Source organism: Cupressus sempervirens, chromosome 11, assembly GCF_028749045.1.
Source record: "Cupressus sempervirens isolate cs-2001-9-10 chromosome 11, ASM2874904v1, whole genome shotgun sequence".
NCBI classification, from domain to species: domain Eukaryota; kingdom Viridiplantae; phylum Streptophyta; class Pinopsida; order Cupressales; family Cupressaceae; genus Cupressus; species Cupressus sempervirens.
Window position 1 is genome coordinate 159,976,456 of NC_143128.1, and position 8,464 is coordinate 159,984,919.

Consider the following 8,464-nt stretch of genomic DNA (forward strand, 5'->3'; position numbering starts at 1 on the left):
CACATCAATTTTGGATATAGTTAGCACCTCTCTCAGTTTTCCTCCAATTAGCTCGATTCAAGTTTTTTCTGCTAGTCCAACTTCATCAACTATTGTAAGCACTAAAGTAAAACCAAAGACTCAACTAAAAATTTTTCTTACTGGCAAGGCAATTGATGAGGATATAGACTTGGAAAAGGAAATTATTATACGTAAGATAGATTTGGATACTACCATAGTTGATGAAATGAGACTCACCAGTCAACGTTTAGAGCAAAGAGCAAGGCAGAAACAACTTAGAGATGAGAGAGGTAAAGAATTCACTATAATTGTAAGTAATAAAAATATAATTACTGAGGCAATAGGTGTATATGTGGATTCATCTCACCACATTTTGTTACAATTAGAAGAGGCCATACAAAAGTTCAATGAGGACACTTCTAGTGAAGAGAAGCTTATGAAAAGCCAGAGAAGAAATTTGATAATAAAGTGCTTAAGCACATTGCTCAGCACATTGCAATAAAGTAGGTTGAACTATCTTCAATTTTGAGAAATCTTGAAAATTCTTTTACAAATGTAACATCCCTTTTTGCCAAGCTATGTGATGTTACTGAGTACAAAAAAGAAATAAAGGTAAAATTGAGTAAAATTGATGAAGATATGAAGGTCAATGCTCAAAAGTTGCAGCTTGACCCCAGTTCAAGCTTCGCACATCACATAAAGATGAGATTCCTATCAGATATGCAGACAAAACTATTGAGAGAGGAACCAAGGACCTAGTCTACACTATTAGACATCCAGATCATGATCCTTCCTATCATGGACACAATGCAAAAGCACATTGCTTATTCAAAAAAATTGATCCATGATAACAATTTTTTTGTAGTAGATCATATGATTGAACTTTCTGCAAAAGTTCAAGTGGCTCTCTCCACCTGCAAAATTTTGCAAGAGAATTGGGATAAGACATTGGCTCTTATTCTTAAGGTACATTCTAAGTTGTCTTCGCATTGTGGTGTCTCTTTATAACTATGATTACCTTTGGCATTATTGTCAAAAAAGGGGGAGATTATTGTGAGTAAGAGATAGTAAAAGTCAAAGAGGGAGTAAGAGACAATGGAGAAAATAAGAGAGAATATATTGATATATGTATAGTGATAAGCTATGTATATACCATGCCATATGTATGAGGGAGATATGTAAATACATGTAGGAAATGTATATACAACATGTTTACAAAGATCAATTTTGAAACATCAAATCTAGTATGACAGTGTACACAATGTTTGTCTCATAAGTTTATTTGTCACTAATGCTAAAGGGGGAGATTGTTGGCATTATATTGTATTTGTCATTAGTGACAACACTTATTTGATTATGAATGATTGCCGTGTTCATCACTCAGTCTACAATGTATATCGAGCATTTAGTGGTTACCTTGTAGATTCATCACTTAAGTAGTTCATACCAAGCATTCTTGAAGCTACTGAGTGAGTGTGTAGTCCAACAGTTCATACCGAGCATTCCTAAAGCTACTGAGTGAGTGTGTAGTCCAACCGTTCATACCAAGAATTCCTAAAGCTATTGAATGAGTGTGTAGCCGAGCAGTATCTACAAAGCATACAATGTTTACAAAGCTTCACAGTGTCTACCGAGTCATCAGTTTGTGTGATGGAAGCTAGTGTTTACCCAAGTAATGGAAGTATAGTGTTTACTGAGTGAGAACAAGGTAAACGAAGGATTCAGGTTTTACCAAGTGATACTATATCTACTAAGTCTCCAATGGTTACTGAGTTCCAAGCTATGTTGTGTGATTAGTATGGATTGAGCTTCTACTTCTACCGAGTGCATGATGATGCTAAGTAATGCAGTGGATGCGGAGTATTAGAAGGTTACCAAGTTAGCTTGAAGAACCCAAGTTTTCTACTATTTGGCTGACTTAGTAATATTTTGTTCACTTGTTTTTTGGCCAACCTTGCAATTGTAATTATTGGAATGGTATATATGTAATGTATTATATAATTTAAAATGAATGAGTATGTTAAGGAGTGGACATGTAATGTTTTAAGAAGAATAAAAGTGAATTAGTAGCAGAGCAGATTATTTAGCAAGGTCTACAAGGAGCAGTAAAGATTCATCAGTCACAAGAGGTGATATGTACTTCAAGGATCTAATTAGAAATCAAGTTGTAAGTAGATCTACTATTTCATCCTAATAGGTGACTCAGTTTTGTAAATCTTTTAACAAGGTATACTTAACAGTCTTTGTATAAATATCCTAACAGAGTGCATACTTCATTGTATGTTTGTAAATCCTCTAACAGGGTGGATCTAGCAGTCCAAATTTATATTAATAGGGTAGATCATCAAAAGTGATTCATGTAAGCCCTAATAGGCTAACTTCATACTATAGTAATGAAGTTTTATGGGTATCATCCCCACCCTAGTTTTACTTTCTATTTGGAAGGTTTTTGGGTCAGCAAAATTCCTTGTTCATATGTTATAAATGTTTATCTTTCTCATGCATATAGTAGATTAGATGAATTAATGATGAATGGATCAAATGTTGGATTGATTTAAACTTCTTGAGGTTTCTGATTCACCCCTCCCCTCTCAGTAACCTAGTTAGTCTTAATTATTTCCAATAGTTGGTATCACAGCATTGTGGTTCTTCAAGACAAAGTTTGGCAGCTTGAGCAAAGATCTAAAGGACAAGTGGAGATATTCATATTTGACAAAAAAATTGAAAATGAAAAGCTAGATTTGGAGATGGCCATGGCTCAACTCAAAGAAGCAAAAGAGCATCTTTCTCAATCCTTGAAGAGAAGGAAGGAACTTGCAAGACAAATGAATGATCATCAGTATGTTGAAGAAAAGATTTAAGACCTTTTACCATCAAGTAGCTCAAATGAAGCAAATGAGGCAATCAAGGAACTCCTAACAAAGAATGGCTGTCTAAAGGAAGAAGTAAGAAAATTTAAAAGAGAACAAGAAATCCAATCAATCAAGCTATGTGGAATCTTGGAACAAAGAAAAAAATCTCAAAATGAGACAAATGAAAGGATCAATGCAAATAAAAGGCTTATCAATCAACTATCCAATGTAAATGAAGAAATCATGAATCTAAGATCTAAAAATGAAAGCCTAAGGATTGATTTAATCACTAAAAGAAAAATCAGTGAAAGATTAGAAAATGACCTAAATACCAAAAAGTAAATCATTGAGAGAATGATGAAGTATCAAGAAGATATGAATCAATTAAATCAACAAAATGAGTAGAATCTTCATAGACAAAAGGGTAAAGCAGGACTTGGATATAATGAAGAGGGTGAGTCTTCCAAACAAGGTGCTCAAAGGAATACAAAACCTACTTGCAATCACTATGGTAAGTTAGGTCATACATCAGGAAAATGTTGGAGTAATAGAAAAGAAAAATTCAATGGAAAATGCTACAACTGCAATCAACATGATCACAAAGCTAATGCATGCAAGGAAAAACCAAAATTTGAAGGCAAATGTCTCAAATGCAAGAAGCATGGTCACAAGGCACTCCAAAGTAGATCAAAATCATTCAATGCATCTAAACAACTTGTTAAGGCAATCTTTGGATGGGATTACAATACTTGGTACATATGTCATTATTGTGGAGAATATGGAAAGCTAAAGCTGATAACATTTGGAAATAGATGAGACAATAGCAGATTCCTAAATCTACCGAGCAGAATAGTTCAAATGATGGCCATGTCACTCAAGAAATGGGTGACTCCACCATCTCCAATTAGATTCGTAAAGGAGGATCTGGAACTGTATCATCAAGCTATATCTGGAGCAGTTCCAAATGAAAGAAAGAAAAAGATCTAATTAGTATTTCAGATACAAAGGGTCACAAGAAATTAGGTCATACTGAGCAAGGTAAGTCATAGACTAAACCGAGCTAGGTCGAGATTAATAAAAGTTTTGTTTGATCACCGAGTTGCAAGCTTCTACTAAGCAAATGAATGAATGAAAACCTATCAAGCACTATGACATCTTAGCTACTTTTCTACCAAGCATTAATGACAAATTTTTTTTCAAAAACACAAAATTTGATTTCATTCTTCATCGCAATTTTAGAGCTATGAGGTTTTCAGGTGCACTCAAGCAAATTCCCAGCAAATTTAGGTGATTTTCTAGCGAAGTATTTGTTCAAAAAATTTCTATCTTTTATTGAGTATCAATGGCATCTGAGAGTAGTAGTAGCAGAAAGGCAAAAGGAGCTTCAAAAATGCTAGTTAAAGGTGTGGAGTGGAAGGCGTCAAATTTCAAGCTAGTTTCAGCAATTGCAAAATCACTCAACCCCAATGGAGCTCAATTACAAACTCAACCAAAGGTACTTCTTGTCAACAATATTCATACTCATTTTAGATGTTCTATTCAAGAGATTGGGAACCTAGAAATGGAAAATTCCCTAGGAGAAATGAGTGTTGATGGCTCTTTAAAACTCAAGCATAAGCATCTAGAGACCAAAGGATTAACCCATATCTCGCATATGCTAAGAATTTTCTAGATTAAGTGGATTATGTACATCCTCAGTCATATGCACAATGGTCAACTATGGTTAGAGCAGCCAATATTAATCACCAAGAAGATGATTCATAGGATTATTGGTCTCCCCATGCTAAGTAGAGAAAAACCTACCAAAACCCTAGGTCGGGATGAACTTCAGAAGAAAACCCTAGCTGAATGGGATGGTAGAGGTTTGAAGGTTAGAATTGTTTCTGATGTTGAATTAAGGTTCGGCATTCATGTCATTTCTCACAATATTTATAGCTCGAGTCATTTGAACAGTGTGCCCTATAAGGCCGTGGATTTGGCATTCAAGGTTGTGAAGAAAAGTCTAGAATTTGATCTATTAGAATTATTGTTAATACAACTGAACAAGAATATGGACATCATTAGGACTTCAAAGAACAACCCTTGCAAGTTTGGTTCTTTTTTGACATGTATTTTCTTCTATGTACAAAAACTCTTTTCATCCAAAGGAACTGCTGTGTGGAGAAAATATATTCCTATTCTATATCAAATAAATGAGTTTGTAGCAGAAATGGGTGTAAACTTTGATAGCATCATGGATAATTACTTTGAAGATTTCAAGGAAAGGATGAATAATAGGTTTCAAATTCCACCAAAATTGGTTGAAGACTACAAAGATGATGTATGTTTTATGATTGATTGTGATAAAGTATACATTCAGGAAATCAGGCCCCGAGTTGCATAGGTGAAACCTCTTCCTTATGAGGTGAATATTGATGAAACTAGGAATATTATTGAAGCAATGGTGAATGAGCCAGTAGATCCAAAGAAACCAATTTTTGGAACATATGATGAGGCAAAAGCTAGAATTGAGCTTGAAATCAAACTTCCTCAAGCAATTAATAAAAGCAAGAGAAAGATTGCTAAGTTAAAACCTACTACTAAGCCACTAATGATTACTAAAAGAAAAGATGAGGATGAAGAAGAGGAGTAGGAAGCAAAAGATATAGAGGAAGAATCAGAGAAGGAGGTAGAGCAAGCCAAAAAGAAGGGAAAGGTATTCATTACCAAGCCACCTAAAGCCTCCCTAGCTATTTCCACAAGGAGAGAAAAAGATAAGAAAAAAGGTGAATTAGTATTCAACAAGCCCCAACTGACCTTCCAAGTAAGATTGAAACAATTGGAAGAGGAAGTTGGCATCACAAATTTCAAGGCATTGAAATTTGAAACAAGAACTGATTTAGATAAAATGTAGATTGAGGAACTAGTACTTAACAAGATGGGAAATACTCCCTAGACCAGCTTGCCCCTCAAATCTCAAAATAGCTATTGGTGAGATTGCAACCAACATGGGAGTTAGCCAACCAAATGCGTAAGGACATATATGAGAAATCCTTTAAGGATATTTTATCGAGTCTTATTGAAGCAAAAATTAAGGAAACAATGAAGGTAAAATGATGATTAGATTTCACATATGTTTGATTTTAACTAAGGACATTGAGCATGTTGTAAGAGATGAAAAAAACACGTGGAAGAACATCTATCTTCTGCAAAATCCCAGTAATGATCCTATAGAAATCAAAGATGATAATGATGACAGTGACAATGATGAAGGAGATAATGCTCCATGTGCCACTTTTGGTGTTGAGGACTATCAAGAACTAAAGGATGATGATGAAGCTGAAGAGGAAGCCAAGGATGAAGAAGATCAAGTAAAAATTGCAACAAAAGTTATTGCATCCCTTCCTCACTCTTCACCAAAGATTGTTACATCTATTATGGAGATAGCTTCTGCAAGTGAGATTGTGAGGACAATTTCCACATCAATAACTCAATCATCAATTGTCATCTCCAAGCTGCAAGTATCTTCAATGGAACTATCAAGCACTTCATCTATCGAGCTACAACCCTCTTTATTAGCTCCTATGTCATCTATTGCAACTCGTATAGTAAGTTTTCTAGATTGTTGTACAATTTTGTCATCCATAGCTTCAACTACATCATTTTTTGTTTCAATTAGTACTTTAGTAGTAAATATTCCTGTTGGTACATTACCTATTGATACTTCATTTTTGAGAAGCACATCAATTTTGGATACAGTTAGCACCTCTCCTAGTTTTCCTCCAGTTAGGTCAATTCATGTTTTTTCTACTAGTCCAACTTCATCAACTATTGTAAGCACTAAAGTAAAACCAAAAACTCCACTAAAACTTCTACTTACTAGCAAGGCAATTGATGAGGATATAGAGTTGGACAAGGAAATTATTATACCTAAGATAGATTTGGATACTACCACAGTTGATGAAATGGGACTGGCTGGTCAGCGTCTAGAGCAAAGAGCAAGGTAGAAACAACTTAGAGATGAGAGAGATAAAGAATTCACTATAATTGTAAGTGCTTAAAATATACTTACTGAGGCAACAGGTGTTGATGTGGATTCATCTCAACACATTTTGTTACAATTAGTAGAGGCCTTACAAAAGTTCAATGAGGACAATTCTGGTCAAGAGAAGCTTATAGAAAAGGCAGAGAAGAAATTTGATAATAAAGTGCTTGAGCACATTGCTCAGCACATTGAAATAAAGTAGGTTGAAATGTCTTCAATTTTGAGCAATCTTGAAAATTCTTTTACAAATGTAACATCCCTTTTTTCCAAGCTATATGATGTTATCGAGTACACAAAAGAAATAAAGGTAAAATTGCATAAAATAGATGAAGATCTGAAGGTCGGTGCTCAAAAGTTGCAGCTTGAACCCAGTTTAGGCTCTGCACATTACATAAAGATCAGATTCTTGTTAGATATGTAGGAAGACCTATTGAGAGAGGAAGAAAGGACCCAGTCTACACTATTAGACATCCAGAACATGATCCTTCCTATCATGGACACAATGCAAAAGCACATTTCTTATTCAAAAACATTGATCCATGATAACAATTTTTCTATAGTAGATCATATGATTGAACTTTCTGTAGAAATTCAAGTGGGTCTCTCCACCTGCAAAATTTTGCAAGAGAACTAGGATAAGACATTGGCTCTTATTCTTAAGTTACATTATGAGTTTCTCTGACATTTTGATGTCTTTGTATAACTATGATTACCTTTGGCATTATTGTCAAAAAAGTGGGAGATTATTGTGAGTAAGAGATAGTAAAAGTCAAAGAGGGAGTAAGAGACAGAGAGAATATATTGATATATGTACAGTGAGAAGCTATGTATATACCATGCCATATGTATCGGGTAGATAAGTAAAGACATGTAAGAAATGTATATACAATAGGTTTACAAAGATCAAATTTGAAAAATTAAATCTAGTATGTCAGTGTACACAATGTTTGGCTCATAAGTTTTTTTTGTCACTAATGCCAAAGGGGCAGATTGTTGGCATTATATTGTATTTGTCATTAGTGACAACACTTATTCGATTATGAATGATTACTGAGTTCATCACTCAGTCTATAGTGTATACCTGCATTTAGTGGTTACCTTGTAGATTCATCACCTAAGTAGTTCATACCGAGCATTCTTGAAGCTACCGAGTGAGTGTGTAGTCCAACAATTCATACCAAGCATTCTTGGAGCTATCGAGTGAGTGTGGAGTCTAGTAGTTCATACCAAGAACTATTAAAGCTACCGAGTGAGTGTGTAGTCTAGCAATATCTACTGAGCATACAATGTTTATCGAGCTTCACAGTGTCTACTAAGTTATCAGTTTGTGTGATGGAAGCCAATGCTTATCAAGTGATGGAAGTATAGTGTTTACTGAGTGAGAACAAGGTAAAAGAAGAATTTAGTTTTTACAGAGTGATACTCTATCTACCAAGTCTCCAATGGTTACAGAGTTCCAAGCTATGTTGTCTGATTAGTATGGACTGAGCTTCTACTTCTACCAAGTGCATGACGATGCCAAGTAATGCAGTGGATGTCGAGTATCAGAAGGTTACCAATTCAGCTTGAAGAACCTGAGTTTTCTACT